Source organism: Arachis ipaensis, chromosome B04 (assembly GCF_000816755.2).
Source record: "Arachis ipaensis cultivar K30076 chromosome B04, Araip1.1, whole genome shotgun sequence".
Taxonomy (NCBI): domain Eukaryota; kingdom Viridiplantae; phylum Streptophyta; class Magnoliopsida; order Fabales; family Fabaceae; genus Arachis; species Arachis ipaensis.
The window spans coordinates 11912217-11933105 of record NC_029788.2 but is presented as its reverse complement, the minus strand read 5'-3'; the positions used below and the strand labels follow the sequence as shown (position 1 = coordinate 11933105).

At 37.2% G+C, this 20889-nt stretch overlaps 1 long non-coding RNA gene across 1 annotated transcript; it reads left to right on the top strand.

The window, feature by feature from the left end:
• Positions 10531–11733, top strand: LOC107637598. Its single transcript, XR_001619424.2, has 3 exons — positions 10531–10630; positions 10730–10783; positions 10872–11733. It is a non-coding gene; the product is annotated as an uncharacterized LOC107637598 (long non-coding RNA).

Here is a 20889-nt window from a genome sequence, read left to right as displayed (position 1 = left end):
AAAAGAAGCGCTATAATCAAGCTGAATTTTCAAAAGGCATATGATAGGATCAAGTGGAGTTTTGTGAACATTGTTCTGTAGAAAATGGGTTTTGGATATAGGTGGAGAAAGTGGGTTATGGAGTGAGTCAGCACATCTTCTATGACAGTGTTGATAAATGTTTCACCAGCAAAACCGTTCAAAATGGAAAGAGGTTTGAGATAAGATGATCATCTATCTCCTTTCTTGTTTGTACTTGTTGATGTCCTACATAGATTATTGAAGTGGCAGTTAGAAACGACGGATATCTCCATTATTCATTAGGAGAGACAATATAGAATTGTCATATCTCTAGTTTGCCGATGACACTATGTTGTTCTATTCGCCAGAGGAGGAGACTATTAAAAACTACAAGAGGCTTCTACGGTGCTTCAAATTGATGTCGGGGTTAAATATCAATTTTGACAAATCCAGTTTGATCTCAATTGTAAGACCCGGTTAATTAACGGCTAATTAACCCATATATGAGAATTTATTCTAGAAAGCCAAAAATGATATTTTTATGGCTTAATATGATAGAGGAAATTGAGACGAGAATTTCGGTACCAATTTTATGGAAATCGGACCAAGATTGGACCGAACGGGCCAAACCGGTCCAACCGGACCCAAAGTGGGCCCTTGGCCCAACATAACTAAACCAAAACCCTAGTTTTCAGCACTCTCTCTCCTCACACAACACTAATACACGCTGAAAGAGAGTTTAGGTTCAAGCAGCGTGATTTTGTCCATAATCTAATCTGCTTACCGATGATCGGTCTTGATCTTATCTTGGGATTGGACTGGTTATCCGAAAACCATGTCCTGCTTGATTGTTCTACCAAGTCGGTGTACTTTATGCCGGAGGATACAGAAGGGCCGGTTGTGGTGAATAATTATTACTTGAATTCAATGATGGTGAATTGTTCTGGAACCGAATGTCAGGGTATCCTGTTGTTAACTGCGGGTGTTTCGGGTGATGATCAAAGGTTGGATCAGATTCCGGTAATGTGTGAGTTTTCGGAAGTGGGCTCCTAGTTATAATTAATTATTCATACTACTATACGTACTAAATTTTTGTTTTAGAGGTCGTAATACCTTGCCATCTCTGAATTATGACTTAAGCATAAGACTTTGTATGGTAGGGTGTTACATCAATCAATTGTGAGCAACAATGGGTTCGAAGTATGTGCAGTTTGATGGGATGCAAGGAAGCTAATCTTTCGGTCAGATATCTTAGAATCCCTCTAGGAGTTAATCCAATATTGGTCAAGACCTGGAAGCCAATTATTGACAAAGTGGAGTAGAAGCTCAGTTTATGAAAATTTAAGGTACTCAATAAAGCGGGAAAGTTGGTGCTCATCAAAGCAGTATTAAATAGCCTGCCGGTATATTATTTAAACTTATATAAGATGCCAAAGGTTGTTGCAGAGAAACTGATTCTTGTGGAGTAAGGAGGATGGAAGGAATGGTATGGCGTTGGTTAGATGAGAAGTGGTCCAAGCTCCAAAAAAGTTAGGTGGATTAGTGGTCGAAAATGCAATGTTTCGTAACACAGCACTCTTATTTAAGTGGTGGTGGAGATTTTCAAAGGAGGAGTGTCCATTGTGAAAGAAGGTGGTATACTCATGTAATAACCTTTTCCCTAATAAGCTATTATCCACCCAAACATTACCTACTAGAGGGGGTCCATCGAAGGATATCTGTCAGCTACAGATAAAAGAGCAACATATAAGAGACAAGATGATAACTGGCTTGTCCATGGAGATTGGTGATGGCAGAAAAACTCACTTCTGGAAAAATGTTTGGCTAAGTTGTGGTCCTCTGAAGGATAGGTTTCTAAGCCTCTTCTTGGTTTCAATCCAAAAAGGATCTATCATAGGTGTTTGTGAGTTTTGGGATGGGTTAGAGTGGATTTGAAATTTCCAATGGAGGCGTGAGCTATTCCAATGGGAGTTGAAACTTGTGAATCAATTACACGACACTTTGAGGCCGGTTAAACTAGCTTCTGACAAAGAGGATAGAGTTGTTTGGAAGTTTGACAGGCAAGGTGTATTTTCTACTAAGTCTTTTTTGCAGGTGCTACAATCAGAAACGCTTTCGGATGACATAACAAGCTTTAGCTTCACTAAGACTATTTGGAAAGGTTTAGTCCCTCCAAGAGTAGAGCTGTTTGTCTGGTTTGTCCTGATAGGCAGGGTGAATACAAAGAAAAGGTTGTGTTGACTCGGAATTGTTAATCAAGGTAATAATGTGTGTGTACTATGTAATAAGGATGTTGAATATGTTCACCACTTGTTTCTTGGCTATAAATTTACTTGGCAGGTGTGGTGCGCTTGATTATCTGATTTTGGCAGACAATGGTCCTTTCCGGGTACTTTGAAGGAACACTTTCAAAACTGGACAGGTGCTACAAGTAGGAAGAAGGAGCATAAGAAGTGGTTCATAAGTTTTTTCGCAGTTATTTGGAACGTCTGGTTCAAAAGGAACAGGAGGTTGTTTTAGAATACAGAAAAATGTGTTGAAGAAATTATCAACATGACTCTGCTTAATTACAAGGAGTGGAGGTGTGAGGATCCCTTTTGTTATTGATGGGAATACTAGAGATGACATTGGGATAAATTATTGGTTTGAAAAAGTACTAGGTGTTTACAACAGGTGTTGTTTTATTATTTTTCTGGCTTGTTTGCTCTATTTTTGTGTTGAGCTTCTTTTGTTTTAAAAAAAAATTATTAAAGAAATTAAAAAGTAAGTAATTTTCAAACAATGATTTCTATCCTACTACATGTAAAACTAAAATTTTTTTCTGAGTCCTAAAGTTTAAATGGGTTAACAAAAAATTTTTTTGAGCCTTTAAAAAATCCTACAAATTGCTGCCCACATATTTTAAGAAATTAAGTGAAACATAAAATATTGGAGACATCCTAATTTTGCTAGTTTTGTAATTGAAATTGGCCCACTGCATTAGTTCAAATTTGATCAAGGTCCATTAAGAGTTGAGGAAAGTTAGGGTATTTTGCTCGAGCTCTCATTCCCACACTGTATCCATCAAAGAAAAACAGAGAGACTCCATAGTAGTGATGTTGCACTGGTCGTCGGATATGAGTCAGAAACAGTGGCAGTTTGAGCTCAACCCTCTCATTCCTTTGTGTCATTCCCCATCTGTTGTCTCACCTAACTTCATTCTCGCCGGAATCTCACTCTGTTGATTCCAAGGAACCACTGCCACGAGTGGTCAAACATGACAGCGAAGGTTTCTGATGCCGCTCGCTCCATGTTGGGTTGGCCACGTGATTAGCTCACTAGTTCGCTTAAACAAGTGTCGGGAGTTCGAATTTCGCCTTGTGCATGTAGTAACCCATTGGCTAGCGGCACACCCTTAAATGGAGCTCCGATCCAAGACGGATTAGTCCTTAACCTACCGGGTTAGAAGATATCGTGAAAAACAAAAAAAAATCGTAATAGTTACAGAGAAACTCTTGGGGGCTAGTATTTTTAGTATTTTTGGCCATCATTTGACCAGCACAAATACTAAATTGTCTTTAACAAATAAACTTTACTAATTCATGTGTGTAAATTCTAAAAAATATGGGTGCAAACTATATTAATTCAAGTGTACAAAACTCTAGTAAATATAGGTATAAACTATATATATGCTTTTTGTAACACCTAACTTTTAGCACCTCATGATCGTACCAAAAGTAAGGCATTACTAACCCATTTTTCTTTATTATCTATTTAATATTGAACCTTTACGTCGGTATCGCGTTTCAGTTTTTAAGAAAATCCCACAAAATTTTGTTTCTATTAATTAAAGCCACATATCAAAGATCTTCAAATAATAATAATCACATAAATACTATTAATAATAAGTTCTATACAAATAAATTCAATATAAAGCTTGAATACAATACCTATCCCTCTAGATAAACTAGAAACTAAAGCAACAAGGGCAAGGGAACTCTATAAAAGTGACAGGAATCATAGGTAAACCTACTAATTGTCCGCAGCTTCATACTGAGTCTTCGAACTTGTGCCACTGAAAGGGTGGAAGATTTTGGGGTGAGAACAAACCACACGTTTTCAGTAGGGACAGAGAATGCCGTGAGTAGAGAAATAAGTTGCAAATAATCACTTTTTAACTTTAAATAATGACCTTTAGAACTCTTTAACACTCACTTTAAAAACTTTGGTTAGTTCTTAGTAAGTTAAGTCATTTAAGAAAATCCCAGTCAACAGTAACAACCGAAACCCGCAACAAACATAATAAGTCGGTTTGTGCAAAAAACACAATCACAGAAAAATACAACAAGCAAGCACAACCAAATGCAAATGTGCAAACATCATGATGCATGTCTATATCTAACGCAGGCCATGAGCTCATTTGTCGGTTGCCTACCCGCTCCCAACATTACCCGGGCACAAGTCCCAGATATGGCTTTTCAGATGCATACATTGTACTTATAAGTCGTACGGCTAGGCCGCATACAGTGTGACTTTCCAAATCAATAAGCGTACATCTGGAAAACAGTTCTCATAGTGTGGGCGTCCCCACTTTACATTTGGCACTAAGGCCCAAACAATGTCACATATGCTCTCCTGTGGCAAACAGTCCCTTAAAGTTTTCCTTTATCTTTGTTTTCTGCTCTCCTGTGGCAGAGATTCCTTTGATTATCTCTCTTTCCTTTACTTTTCATTCTCCTTCTTCTCTTTCTTATCAAGCCAAACTCATATCATAATTTAAACGAAATCTCTTCTCAAAATATTGGATTTAAAACATTATTCTTTTCTTGATAAATTGAATTCAAATAGAATAAATCTTTTCTTAACTAAATAAATCTCAAATAATCTAATTTTCCAAAACCAAATCTTTTAAAATAGCATTTCAAACAAAGTCTCAAAGATTATAAAATTTCGGTAGTATGTCCTGTAAACCCCGCTAAAATCGGTATATAATTAGTCAATAAATCGAATTTTCAATAGGAAAATTAAATATGCAAAACTAATATCAAAATAGGATAGAGCTCGGCAAAACGAGAATTTTGATATCACTTTCGAAAAATTTGGCCCAAAATTGAGCCGAATGGGCGAGCCGGTTGAACCGGGCCCAAACCAGGCCCGCGGGCCCAACCAGCCCAGTATATAAATGAGCTAAAGCTCATTTTCTGCCTTAGAGCACAACAGAAGCAGCGTAAATGCATGGAGAAGAAGAGAATGATTCCAAAACCTAGCTTGATCTTCTTTCTTTGATAACTTTTGATCCGGAGCTCCGATTGATGAGCCGTTTGCGGCCACGCGTCGGGCTCGTTGAGTTCTTCAATTCTATTTAAATAAAACAGTAAGTGAATCGCTTTTTCCTAGCTCCATTTCTGCTGGTATATGAATTTCGGGTTTAAGGGTTGAGAAACTCAATTCCTTGATGATTTTCATGTTTTAGGGGTCCACTAGACTTGATTTCTTGTGGGTATTGCCCAAGGATCAGTGGGTAAAGCTAAGAGATCTTAAACCCTAATGAAATTTCTGAATTTAGGAATTTGGGTATTGAGTTGTTATGTTTGGATGTGTTAATTGTGGTTTAGGTAGTGTGTATGTGAATGTTGATGCTTGTTGGAGGCTTGTTGGTGATCAAGCTTGGTTTGGGGCTATTTGATTGAGCTTGGAAGGGCTGTAATTTTGAGTTGTGAGGCTGCCTTGGGTGAATTAAGTGATCGGCCAAGATATGGTTTAAGTTTTGCACGTTTAATATTTACGGTGTTGTGAAAACTTAGGTTAGAGGAACCATAGAATAAGTTGGATTGTTTGTTGTATTTAATGATTAGCCTTGTAATGTTGTTAGAATAGATTTGTTAGTGAATTTATATATTAGAATTATGAGGTGTGAAAGTTATTAATGGTGTGCTCTTATATTTATTTATGATGGATTAGAATTGGTGTTTGTTAATAAGGATGTAGAGTTGTGTTGTGGTGGTATTGTATATGCTGTAACTAATTATGTAATGATCAGAATTGCATGAGACTAAGTTTGGGCTAAACTTGGGAATATAAGGAACTAAAATGGAAAATTTGGGACCTTTTTGTTAAATATACAATTTATGGCAAATTTTTAAAGTTAGGTTGTTAAATCTGTCCAGCAGCAGAAAAGATCAAACAATGCAGCAACTTGTTTGTCTTGCTGCGACTTCTACGAGTTGAGTTTTGGAGCGAAACCAATTTTGTTATAAAATTTGATTAACTTGCTTTATTTCTCTAAAATTTCAGAATTTTAAGAGTTGAGGATTGGGAGCTGTGAATGTTTTAATATTGGTGGTCAAAACTGAAAAGAAACAGATTTCAGCAAGCTATGCATCAACTTCCAATGCTTGTAACTCTTAGAATTAAATAGAAATTAGGTTGCAACTAAGACACACTAGTTTCTGGACGAGCTAGGGGTTCTCAAATCAAAATTTAGCTTAATTGGAGTTTTGTAATAAAAGTTATTCCAATTGAAAGGTACTAAGCTTGTTGGTTTTTAAAACAGATTTTGTCTCATTTTTACTTAACTTCCAGGTAATGTAACTTTTTCATTAAAAATGGTATTGACTCAGAACCAATTGAGAAAGAAACCTGGATGAGTAAAGTTTAACTACATTAATTTTCAAAGTCATTGGACTTAATTTGGATTTTATATTGAATTTTGAATATCACATGCTGCTGTTGTTTTTCTGGTTTTATGCACTACAGAGCAGTCACGGTTTTTCCTTTATTCTTGAAAATCAGAAAATTATGATATTTAGTTTTTTAGAAATCTTATTTCAATATGAACGCCTGGACATAAAGTTTGTACAATTCTGAGTTCATTTACTATATTAGAAACAGAAAAGAAAATAGAGTGTCGAGGATGTCTTAGTGATAGTCATGAGTTCGAGAAGTTAAAGTTCAATCCTCGTGTGATGTGATTGATTTAATGTTAGAGTGGGGTTGATTTTAAGATTGTTTGATATTAAGAAGGATGAGAAGAGTTTGATAAAAAGTTTGGTCAGGACCCGGAAAGGGTAATCAAGATGAATTATAAGGGAATGACGATGAAAAATGTGAAAGGGAGGTTGTTAATAAAAGGAGTTAATATGCCATGGCTTGATGAATGATTAAATAATGATTATGACTATGAAATGGCTTATGAATAATGCTATCTGAGATACGAGTTCCCTAGGTAAGAGCCGTGGCTCGCCATCACGTGTTCCAGGTTGAATCTCGATACTCTGTTGACCCTACGTCGTAAGGGTGACCGGGCACGTATAAATTCCCGGGTATGGATAGCCCCCATTGAGTGATTTTATGAAATATGAATGTGAACTCTTTGCATAGACTCTTGGGGATGCGCGACGGGGGACAGTCTAAGGTTTTCAGACTTGTCGGGTTGGCTGGATAACCGACAGATTGGCCCCATCAGCCATAGGACAGGCATGCATCATATGCATTTGTTTGTATTAATTGCTATGCATTTTCTGGGTATGCCTAATTGATATATATTACCCGCTATTTGTTATACTTGCTATTTGTACTATTTGATCATTACTTGTGCGTGAACTTGTTTGGTTGCTTGTTTCTGTTACATTCTGAATGAAAGGCTCCTAGTTAATTTTCTTTTCTCTATTATTATATATATATATTACTATTTTTAGAGGTCGTAATACCTTACTATCTCAGTCTTATGACTTAAGCATAAGATTAAGAATAGTAGGGTGTTACATTATGGTATCAGAGCAGTTCGTTCCTATAGAGCCTGAGGGACGGACTGATTATGCCTCTGGGCATACTCTAGGTGTCTATACATGCTATTTAGGGTATCTAACTGATATATGAGGCATGAATTCTCATGAGCATGCATTTGGGACTTTGAAATGCTAAACTAGAGATATTGAGACTGATCACCTTGATATCACTTGTTTGGTGTGAACAGGAACCAAATGGCATCTCGTGGGCGCAGTCGTGAGCGTAATCGGGATCAAGGACGGAGAGCTAATGAGGTAACCATACCAATAGATAGTTTGACCGATATCGTGACCGCAATGACGAGTGTTGCTGCTGCCATTGGTATTGTTGCGGCCGCGACCATCCGAGTAATGGGTGGAATGGAACCACAAGCTGGAACTGGCAACAATGATGATAATGAATATGAAGGTGGACATAATGCTCTGAATACAGGGGTACCACTTAGTTATCTGGAGCAGGTTAATGTGGGTCAGACAATGGGAGAAAGCTCAAGGAGGGCTGAGGTAGCAAGAAGTAATCACCGAGAACCCTTCACAAAGAAAAAGGGAAAGATTACACCGAGGAGCTAAACTTTCAAAAAGAATCGCTTTGTCGCTTCACATTCTCAGCACTGGAGCAATGACCGAAGGAACGATAACTGTTCGGATCCGAATACTAAAGGGAAAACTAGTACTCAACTGGATGATTTAAGGTGCCCAAGGTGCAAGAAGTACCATCCAAACATACCGTGCAGGGCCGGATTAGGCGTATGTTACAAGTACGAGAAGTCGGGGCATATAGCTCGAGACTGTCCACACAAGAAACGCCAGGATACAGTCGAATCCGATCTTCAAACCCGAGGTAATCATAAGCTAGCAGTTGAGTTTTTAACTACCTTGCGTATCATTAATATATGTATGATCCATTTGTGAAGCACGACAAGTTTTGATGATCGTGGAGTCCGAACTGATGGTTAGTCGAAGACTACTAGTTGTTAAGATAGAGCGATACTTAACTAACTTAGATGAGTGACTAGATTCTTAAAGGATGAGAGTCAGAATGACGCAGTGGAATCAGGGTGGTTAGACTTTTGAAGGTTAAGGATTAAGTGACGTAGTGGAAGCAGGTTGGACCATATCTAAGGAATTAGGAGTGTTGAGGGTTATGCGGAGTTATTGTTTGGAATTTAGTGACGGTGAAACTTTGAGGAAGAGGAGTAGAGCGAACACAACCTTTAGATGTTAATTGTTCAGAGGTAAGTGGAGATGAAACCAAATCTCTATATGAGAGAGTTTCTAAGACAATTCTTGAAGGTATGTCAAAACTTCCATTCCAGAGAGAAGCGAGTTTGCGATAGGCTTAGTACCGGAAATCGGATTAACTTCAATCGCACCACAAGTGAAGAATAGCTAAAGGAGTCAAACTAAATCTATTGCAGTTTTAACACATAGCAAAGACGAAATGCAGGAAGCGTGAGGGGACGATAAAGACCTACCGAGGATGTCGAAGTCTGGCAAACGAAAGGGAACTAAGAAAGGATTTATATGTTTAATGTCGAAATAGAGATTGTAAAGTCAAAGACTTAAGGAGTGCAATAACGGTGATAAGGGGCTACTAAGAGTACTGAAACCGGTTGAATCCAGAAGACACCAAGAGAGCGTTATGTGTTGAGGTCGGAAGTTGAAATAAGAAACTGTTGTTCGAAGCTTACAGGAGAAAATTTTTGAAGTTACCTTGAGATTTCTAAAACCTACCACGAATCAAAGAAGATATTTTGAGCAGACAGAAATGAAGAACGAGGTGGAAATCTATGTGATTACAAGTTTGACGTATGAGAAAGAAATGAAAGACCACCAGAAACTGTTTGAAATGCCACAACCGTCGAAGGTTCTACATTAAAGATAAAAGGGAATAGCCATTGATTTCATAATAGGTTACCGAAGACTAGGACAAAAGGTGATACTGTTAGGGAACTGTGGATCAAGCGACCAAGCCCGTTTTGCCCATCGGAGTAAACCACTTATTGGGGATATCAAAGAGACTATACATCGGGGAGAAGGTGAGACTTCACAGTATGCTAAACACCTTTGAATTAACCGAAAACTGAAATATCAAACGTCTTAGTTCCTGAATTTGACAGCCGAAACAACAGAGGAAGAGTTACGCAAATCTAAGTTAGAATTCTCACTATGAAAGCCGACAAAAAAGTTAGGTGGATCTAAGAAGAAGACTTCTCAAGTTGGAAGAAAGGGGATACCTATTTCTGAAGATCACTTCAATGAACTAGAATCGGATGATCAATCAAAAAAAACTAAAAAGCTAAATCCCTATCACATCGGACCAGTGGCGTATAGGATTGCTTTACTACCACATTGTTCGAACCTGCATGACGTGTTTCATGTATCGCAGCTTCGTAAATACAATTTTGATCCTATGTTATTTTGGGTTTAGGTTGAATTTTATAAAATGTGATTTGTAAACCCCGCTAAAATCGGTATATAATTAGTCAATAAATCAAATTTTCAATAGGAAAATTAAATATGCAAAACTAATATCAAAATAGGATAGAGCTCGGCAAAACGAGAATTTTGATATCACTTTCGAAAAATTTGGCCCAAAATTGAGCCGAATAGGCGAGCCGGTTGAACCGGGCCCAAACCAGGCCCGTGGGCCCAACCAACCCAGTATATAAATGAGCTAAAGCTCATTTTCTGCCTTAGAACATAACAGAAGCAGCGTAAATACATGGAGAAGAAGAGAATGATTCGAAAACCTAGCTTGATCTTCTTACTTTGATAACTTTTGATCCGGAGCTCCGATTGATGAGCCGTTTGCGGCCACGCGTCGGGCTCGTTGAGTTCTTCAATTCTATTCAAATAAAACAGTAAGTGAATCGCTTTTCCCTAGCTCCATTTCTGCTGGTATATGAATTTTGGGTTTAAGGTTTGAGAAACTCAATTCCTTCATGATTTTCATGTTTTAGGGGTCCACTAGACTTGATTTCTTGTGGGTATTGCCCAAGGATCAGTGGGTAAAGGTAAGAGATCTTAAACCCTAATGAAATTTTTGAATTTAGGAATTTGGGTATTGAGTTGTTATGTTTGGATGTGTTAATTGTGGTTTAGGTAGTGTGTATGTGAATGCTGATGCTTGTTGGAGGCTTGTTGGTGATCAAGCTTGGCTTGGGGCTGTTTGATTGAGCTTGGAGGGGCTGTAATTTTGAGTTGTGAGGCTGCCTTGGGTGAATTAAGTGATCGGCCAAGGTATGGTTTAAGTTTCGCACGTTTAATATTTACGGTGTTGTGAAAACTTAGGTTAGAGGAACTATAGAATAAGTTGGATTGTTTTTTGTATTTAATGATTAGCCTTGTAATATTGTTAGAATAGATTTGTTAGTGAATTTATATATTAGAATTATGAGGTGTGAAAGTTATTAATGGTGTGCTCTTATATTTATTTATGATGGATTAGAATTGGTGTTTGTTAATAAGGATGTAGAGTTGTGTTGTGGTGGTATTGTATATGCTGTAACTAATTATGTAATGATCGGAATTGCATGAGACCAAATTTGGGCTAAACTTGGGAATATAAGGAACTAAACTGGAAAATTTGGGACCTTTTTGTTAAATATACAATTTATGGCAAATTTTTAAAGTTAGGTTGTTAAATCTGTCCAGCAGCAGAAAAGATCAAACAGGGCAGCAACTTGTTTGTCTTTCTGCGACTTCTACGAGTTGAGTTTTGGAGCGAAACTAATTTTGTTATAAAATTTGATTAACTCGCTTTATTTCTCTAAAATTTCAGAATTTTAAGAGTTGAGGATTGGGAGCTGTGAATTTTTGAATATTGGTGGTCAAAACTGAAAAGAAACAGATTTCAGCAAGCTATGCATCAACTTCCAATGCTTGTAACTCTTAGAATTAAATAGAAATTGGGTTGCAACCAAGACAAACTTGTTTCTGGATGAGCTAGGGGTTATCAAATCAAAATTTAGCTTAATTGGAGTTTTGTAATAAAAGTTATTCCAATTGAAAGGTACTAAGCTTGTTGGTTTTTAAAACAGATTTTGTCTCATTTTTACTTAACTTCCAGGTAATGTAACTTTTTCATTAAAAATGGTATTGACTCAGAACCAATTGAGAAAGAAACCTGGATGAGTAAATTTTAACTACATTAATTTTCAAAGTCATTGGATTTAATTTGGATTTTATATTAAATTTTGAATATCACATGCTGCTGCTGTTTTTCTGGTTTTATGCACTACAGAGCAGTCACGGTTTTTCCTTTATTCCTGAGGCGAGAAAAATCAGAAAATTATGATATTTAGTTTGTTAGAAAGCTTATTTCAATATGAAGGCCTGGACATAAAGTTTGTGCAATTCCGAATTCATTTACTATATTAGAAACAGAAAAGAAAATAGAGTGTCGAGGATGTCTTAGTGATAGTCATGAGTTCGAGAAGTTAAAGTTCAATCCTCGTGTGATGTGATTGATTTAATGTTAGAGTGGGGTTAATTTTAAGATTGTTTGATATTAAGAAGGATGAGAAGAGTTTGATAAAAAGTTTGGTCAGGACCCGGAAAGGGTAATCAAGATGAATTATAAGGGAATGACGATGAAAAATGTGAAAGGGAGGTTGTTAATAAAAGGAGTTAATATGCCATGGCTTGATGAATGATTAAATAATGATTATGACTATGAAATGGCTTATGAATAATGCTATCTGAGATACGAGTTCCCTAGGTAAGAGCCGTGGCTCGCCATCACGTGTTCCAGGTTGAATCTCGATACTCTGTTGACCCTACGTCGTAAGGGTGACCGGGCACGTATAAATTCCCGGGTATGGATAGCCCCCATTGAGTGATTTTATGAAATATGAATGTGAACTCTATGCATAGACTCTTGAGGATGTGCGACGGGGGACAGTCTAAGGTTTTCAGACTTGTCGGGTTGGCTGGATAACCGACAGATGGGCCTCATCAGCCATAGGACAGGCATGCATCATATGCATTTGTTTGTATTGATTGCTATGCATTTTCTGGGTATGCCTAATTGATATATATTACCTTCTATTTGTTATACTTGCTATTTGTACTATTTGATCATTACTTGTGCGTGAACTTGTTTGGTTGCTTGTTTCTGTTGCATTCTGAATGATGAAAGGATGGAGGAAACGGAGGAAATGGTTTGGTGTTAGGTTAAAATTATTATATATATATTACTATTTTTAGAGGTCGTAATACCTTACTATCTCAGTCTTATGACTTAAGCATAAGATTAAGTATAGTAGGGTGTTACATGTCCTCTAAAATTCAGACTATACCACCTTTCCAGGGTCCCAATCAAACAATCTCTCAATCATTTTGAATATCAAATCCTTTTCAATAATCAGTCTATTTTCAAATATCAAATAATTTTAAATAATCAAATCGTTTTCTTTAAAGCTAAGCCTCTTTTTGTTTCAATAAAATTCAGCTCTCTTTCAAATCTTTTGCTATTAAGACTAAAGGAACAAGCTGCACGTTCATTCAAACCTTACAAAACCTCCCGATCATATTCCTTTTACATTTAACATTAACCAAAACCACCTTTTCATTTATGGTTACAAGAACCCGGACATAACCTCCCTCACTTTCATAACTCCTTAATTCATATGTCATTTAATCAAAGCATAAACATAACGTATTTTCAGCCACAATTCAAACAATCAAGAATTCAGATACGTTCATCAAACTCAATCATTCTCACAGTCAATACTTATTCATCAAATTCAATTAGTCTAGACAAACACAATTTATTTGCAATTACTCAATAAACCTTTTGGCATTCTTAACTTAAAAACTATTAATTATTTTAAGAAATAAAACCCCCTACCTCGATTGTCGAACCTGAAGGTATCAGCAACTAAGGCTGTAGGAAACAGAAGCAGCTTAGCTGAAGAGTAGAATGAGAGACATGAAGAATGGTGAAGAGTGAGAGATAGAGAGAAGAAGGTTCTGTTATTGAACAGAGTGATCAATCAAAATCAAGAGTTAAGATACAAGGGAAGTGCAGCAGCTATTTGTAGCTGGGGGTGGTTCTTCTAGAAGCTTCAGTAACAACTAGTTAGCTAGAAGTAACTGACTAACTGAAACACTAACTACACTAACTAATTGCAACTGACACTAACTAATTGCAGCTGATCATAACTACACAATATACACGTGCTCCTATCATCATCTCTAGTTTTCTTTTCTCTTGTTTTCTGGAACATATACTTCTTGCTCCCTGGACATTTGTATGACTTCAGTTACTCTCAATCTGTCTCTGAAGTGTAGGAACGCCTCAGAAGGGATTGGCTTTTTGAGGATATCAGCTACTTGGACTGTTCCAGGGATATGGTGTACTGTTATATCCTTGCTGTTGACATGATCTCTCACAAAGTGGAGATCAATTTCGAAATGTTTTGACTTGGAGTGCAGGATGGGGTTTGCAGCTAGTAGCACTGCGCTTTGGTTGTCACAGTACAGCAAGGGAGCCTCCTCTGGTGGGAATTGTAGTTCACACAGCAAGTTCTTCACCCAAATCAGTTCGGCTGTCAAGTCTGCCATGCTTCTGTATTTTGCCTCAGTGCTGGATCTTGCCACTGCCGTTTGCTTCTTTGAGGCCCAGGACACTAAGTTTGATCCTAGAAAGACACAGTATCCACTGGTAGATTTCCTATCGTCAGGATCTCCAGCCCAATCCGAATCACAATAGGCAGTGATTCTCATTGAGCTCTGACTTCCATGTTCCTTCTTTAGTTGCAGTGCAAAGTTTGCTGTTCCATTTAAGTATCGAAGCACTCTCTTCACCATTTTCCAGTGACTTTCCAAAGGGGATTGGACAAACTGAGCTAGTTTGTGCACACTATAGGATATCTCAGGCCTTGTTACAGTCAAGTATTGTAGGCTGCCTATTATAGACCTGTAGAGTGCAGGATCATCGAACTTGGCACCTCCACAAGCTGATAATTTGACAGTGGATGGCAGAGGAGTGTGGCAGGGGCTGCAGCCTACCATGTTGGCCTTTCCCATTAGCTCTTTTATATACTTCTGTTGGGTGAGTATTAGATCACCATTGGTTGTTTTTGATACTTGAATTCCAAGAAAATAGTGCAGGCTTCCCATGTCTTTTAGAGAGAACTTGGCATTCAGCTGCTTTATAACCTGTTTGATTGTATCTTCAGATTCTCCTGTGACTATTATGTCATCTACATAAACCAGCACAAATGTTTTTGCTCCATTGAGATTGCTCACAAATACAGACACATCAGACTTGATGGATTTGAAACCAATATCTCTCAGCCCAGTGGCCAGTTTGCAATACCATTCCCTTGGTGCTTGCTTTAGGCCATAAAGGGCTTTTGTCAGTTTGCACACTAGAGAGTCACCCTTTTCATATCCTTGAGGCTGTTTCATGTACACCTCTTCCATCAAATCACCATGTAGGAAGGCATTGTTAACATCAAGTTGCCTTATTAGCCAAGAGTTTGCCAAGGCAATGGACAGAATTATTCTTATTGAGGTAGCTTTCACTACAGGGCTATAGGTTTCTGTGAAGTCAAAGCCTGGCCTTTGAGAATAGCCCTGAGCAACTAACCTTGCTTTGTATCTTTGGAGGGATCCATCAGAGTTATATTTTGCTCTGAAGACCCACTTACTTCCTATGGCTTTTCTGTTTGGTGGTACCGCTTACTTCCTATGGCTTTTCTGAAGACCCACTTACTTCCATGTGTTGTTCTTCATCAAGGCCTCATATTCTAGATCCATTGCTGCTTTCCATTCTGGTCTGCTGAGAGCTTGTTTCACACTCCTTGGTTCCACACTTGCTTGAAAGACTCTTGGCTTAACTATGCCTGCCTTGCTTCTGGTTGTCATGGGATGAGTATTTGTTGTTGCTAGTATTGGAGGAGGTGGTTCAGAACTTGTGAGTACAGTTTCTATGTCATTGATTGGAATTAGAGTTCGGGTTGAGGACACTGCTACTGGCATTTGAGGACTGCTTACTGGTTGTGGTTGAGGAATTGTTGGCTGCTGTGTAGCAGCTGCCACTGTTGATTGCTGAACACTTAAGGGCAATGATCTTGATGAGTTGGTTGGACTTAATTGAGGTGTTGAGATTGGTGACACAGTTGTTGGTGTGGATACTGGTGTTGGCTGAATTATTGAGGCTGAGGCTGGAAGTTTTGGAATGATTGGTAGCTGTGATGTTGTTTGATTAGCTGACTCTACTGATGACTGTCTTTGTTGATTGAGCTCTTTGAAAGGGAATCTGTTTTCAATGAATACCACATCTCTAGTGATTATTGTCTTTCCAGCCTGAGTTAGGCATTTGTAGCCCTTGTGAGTAGTGCTGTAGCCAATGAAAGTGCAAGGTGAGGATCTGAACTCCAATTTGTGTTTGTTATAAGGCCTTTGATGAGGAAAACAAAGGCATCCAAAGACTTTGAGGTCTGTATAAGGTGGCTTTTTGCCAAACAGCTTTTCTGTTGGGGACATTCCATCAAGCACTGGTGTTGGCAACACATTGATTAATTTTGCAGCTGTACTGAATGCTTCTCCCCAGAATTTGGTTGGCATGGAGGCACCAGCCAAGAGTGTGAGGCCCATTTCAACTATATGTCTGTGCTTTCTTTCTGCAGATCCATTTTGTTGATGTACATGGGGACAGGAGAATCTGTGTTGAACCCCTCTTTCTCTTAGGACCTTTGCTAAGCTAACATATTCAGCAGCATTGTCAGATTGTAACATCTTTAGTTTTGTGTTTAATTGCAATTCAATCATTTGTTGGAAGTGATCAAAAACTAATTTTAGTTGAGCTCGAGATTTAATGAGATATAGCCAGGTAAACCTTGAAAATGCATCAATGAAAATTATAAAATACCAATTTCCAGAGCTATCTGCCTGGGGTGCAGGTCCCCAAATATAAGAGTAGACAACTTCTAAGGGTGAGTTGTATATTGTATATGAAGGGGAGAAGGGTAATTGGTGTGACTTTCCAATACAACAAGCTTCACATGTTTCTTTATTAGATGGAAAAGAGAGATTACAGGACTTTAATACTTTTGACACTACATTTTGATTTGCATGTCCTAATCTTGCATGCCAAATCAGAAAATTATTAGACTGCATTAAGGAAGAAGTATAAGCAGAAGGAAGTGTGTTTGCAGCTGTGATGTTTCCAAATTTATAGAGGCCTCTATCAACATTCCCTTGAAGCAACAATTCTCTAGTTCCCTGTGATTTGATGCAGCATTTGTCAGCATAGAATTCAAAAAAGACTCTATTGTCACAACAGAATTGATTAACACTCATCAAATTCTTTGTGATTTCTGGAACATGAAGCAGTTTAGTTAATGTAAGTAACCTGGAGCTCAAATCAGTTTTAAAGCACATTTTACCAACATTATGAATATGCAAACCTGATCCATCTCCAATGACAACTTGCTCATTCCCAGTGTATGCTTCTTTTTCCATGAGATTTTGTGCATCATGAGTAATGTGATGTGTGGCTCCAGAGTCAGGATACCAATTTGGATCTTGTACAGTGGAGGGTGTTGCCAGAACGTTAGTGTAGTTAGCCTTTGGTTGAGTAATCTGACTGCTGCTTCCCTGCACATCATCCTTGTCATACCTATACCAGCAAAATCTTGCTGTGTGGCCAATTCTATCGCATACTTGGCATTGTGGTCTTCTACTTCCCTGCATCATTCTTCCTTGATTGTACTGTCCTCTATTGTAGTCACCATGATTATTGTATTCTTGTGTGAACCTTCCTGCATCTTGAGTCATTCTTTCTGAGTCATATGTGCCTCTGCCGTTTCCTCTGAATGTTCTTCCTGATCTGCCTCGAAAATTGCCTCTAAAGTTTCCTCTTGCAGTTGAATTTTGGGGATAGAGTTGGTTCTGGTTGAATTGTGAGTGCTGAGCTATATTGGCTTGTACAAAGGGTTCTGACTTTCTGAATTTTGCTAACATGCTTTCATGAGCTAGCAATAGAGCTTCTAATTCTCCTACTGTTATGCTGGTTGATCTTGCTAGAACTGAGGTCATCACGTTTCCATATTCTTCAGTTAGACCGTGTAGAATTGCATTGACATGATCGCTCTCTTTCATTGACTCTCCTACAGAAGCCAATGCATCCATAGTGCTCTTTATTGCTAAAACATACTCAGTGACAGAGCTACCTATCTGAATCGTGCTTAACTGGTTCTTCAATTGCATTACTTTGGCCTTGATTTGGGATGAGAAATGATCTTCTAACCTTCTCCAGATCTGATGTGTGAGTGTACACCCAACCATTCTTGTGGTGAATGGTGTTGACATGGAAGCCAGCAGCCATGATTTCAGAAGCGCATCCTGCCGCTTCCACTTCTGAAATTCTGGATTTATAGCACCATTGGGAAGATGAATTTGGGGAATGTCTTCTCCAGTGAGATGGCTCAGCATGTTGTTTCCTTCAATTGTTGACTCTGCTTGATCCTTCCACTGCAAGTAGTTGTTTTCATCCAGCTTCATGGATATGGGAGTCACTACAAAGTTTTGAGCCATGATTCTTGCCTGATCTATGATTCTTGACTGATCTTGATTCTGATTTGGTTGTTCACGGAAGCTATGGAGCCAAGAGCTCTGATACCATGAAGGTATCAGCAACTAAGGCTGTAGGAAACAGAAGCAACTTAGCTGAAGAGTAGAATGAGAGACATGAAGAATGGTGAAGAGTGAGAGATAGAGAGAAGAAGGTTCTGTTATTGAACAGAGTGATCAATCAAAATCAAGAGTTAAGATACAAGGGAAGTGCAGCAGCTATTTGTAGCTGGGGGTGGTTCTTCTAGAAGCTTCAATAACAGCTAGTTAGCTAAAAGTAACTGACTAACTGAAACACTAACTACACTAACTAATTGCAACTGACACTAACTAATTGCAGCTGATCATAACTACACAATATACACGTGCTCCTATCAGAACCCATAAACTAAACGCCTCAAAGAAATCCTTTTCTCTCGACTCGCACCCAGCGGCAGCCGCAACCACAGGTTTATCCACTATCCGCAGCAACAATCGAAACTCTTAATCGCGACATGCAACAACTCTAGTAGTTTGGATAACGGTGACAATGTCAACAATTACAATAACCATTCACTTATCCAACACAAGTTTAATCGGTGAGAATTTACAGAAATCTTACCTTTGTACGAAATCAAAATACTTGAAGCTTCAGAGAAATTTTTTGACCGAGCTGCCGAAGAAGAAAACGTCCGGAATCGTCTGTGCTTTCTAGAATTCTAGTTGGCCAAACTCAAGGAGTAGGGAAACTACGTCATCATCAGCTTCCACCAAACAAAAGTAACACCAACGTGTAGAGGAGGAGGATACAAATATTTTTACCAGATTAAATTTTTTATTGGAGTTACGGATCATAAAAAATCAAAAGTAAAATTTTTGGTGTGGGTCACGGTTCCATGGAAACTCACGTTCTCTCCCTCTGTTCTTTTCTTTCTTTCGGTGGTGATGATAAGAATGAAATGAAGAATGATAATATGGAATAAAAGAAAGGCCAATTCTCCCATGCCTATAACTTGAATTGGAATTGTTCATGGAAACTTGGCAAACGTAAATGTTAAATTCAATGCCCATCTTGGATACGCCATACCTTTATCAACTAAAAATCTTGGAAGATCTATAAGTTTGGCTTATAAATTTCATAGAAAGAATTTAATGGAACAAGATGATGAACCATTTTCAATTACATATGCAATAAATTATGCTTTAACAAATAGCCATCATAGTATAATATTTAAAAATAGAGAAAGAATTTATGTTGATGAATTATTTCAGAAAATTGTAAAAAAAGAAATACCAAAATATAAAGCTATTGAAAACTCGGTTCTATTATTAAAAGAACCGTCAGGAAAATTAGTTTCATCGAATTTTCAAATAAGAGAATCTAAAATTAATAGCCCTTTAAGTTTATCTAAGTTAAAAATTAAAGAAGAAAATTCTAAAATAAAAGAACTAACAAAAAAGGTCGAAAAATTAAATGAAACCTTAAACACTAAATTATGACAATAAATAAAGAAGAAATATATATCACTTATCAAGATAAGAAACAAGAACTTTTTGAAAGAGAAAACCGTTTGAATTATTTACAGTTTTCTGAAATAAACCAAAGAGCATTTGAAGCTCTAAAAATAATATATGACAAGTTGAAAAGAGAAGTGGAAGAGCTAGAAAAATTAATGAATCTCTAGAAAATAGTGATGAATCGATGATAGAGTTTGCAGAAATTCTAAAATAAATAATGAAGCATATAAAGATTGAAAAACCAGAGAATAAAATAAAAAGAAAAAGGGCGGAAAAATTAAAAAGTAAAATAAAGGAGTATAAAAGGGAATTAAATAATCTTCAGATCGAAATTGATGACCTTATAATAAAAAGAATAGAAATAAGAATAAATATAAACAAGTTGAAATTAAACCTAAGAAATTTATAAATGCCTGGAAAACCATATTATGACTTAAATGAATTAAAGCTGCTGAAAGAAAAAATGGAAAATGAAGTCGATAAATTAAAAAGATATTTAGAAACAACAGAAAGTGTAGAAATAAAAGAAGTTCTTGAGGATTTGAGAAATTATATTAAAGAAAAAGACAAACAGATAAAAGATTTTATATATAATTCATGCAAAAAAGAATATTATAAATTAAAACAAGATTGAAAAACTATAAGGACTAGTAATAAATAATCATACAAAAGAAATAGTAAAAATGGTCAATACTTTAGATTATAAAAATTGCAAATTGTTTAATCGAAGTTTAAAAATTGGTATCAGAGCCAAGTTAACGATTTAGGGTAACACTTTCTCTTTAAGCAACACTTTTAGTGATACGCTTTTAAATCATAACAACCACAAAATAAAAGTGACATCCTTACTATTGCATTCCCCATTTAGTAAGTTAGGCAAGTGTATATAGGCACCATAGCACTCACCTAAAAGAAATGCATCACATTATGTTTATATATGTTTTTATATAAACGAGCCACGTTTCCATTTCTCTACCTTTGATTATATATACATATATATATTTATTTATACCTAGGGATATAAGTATAAAGCATGTTT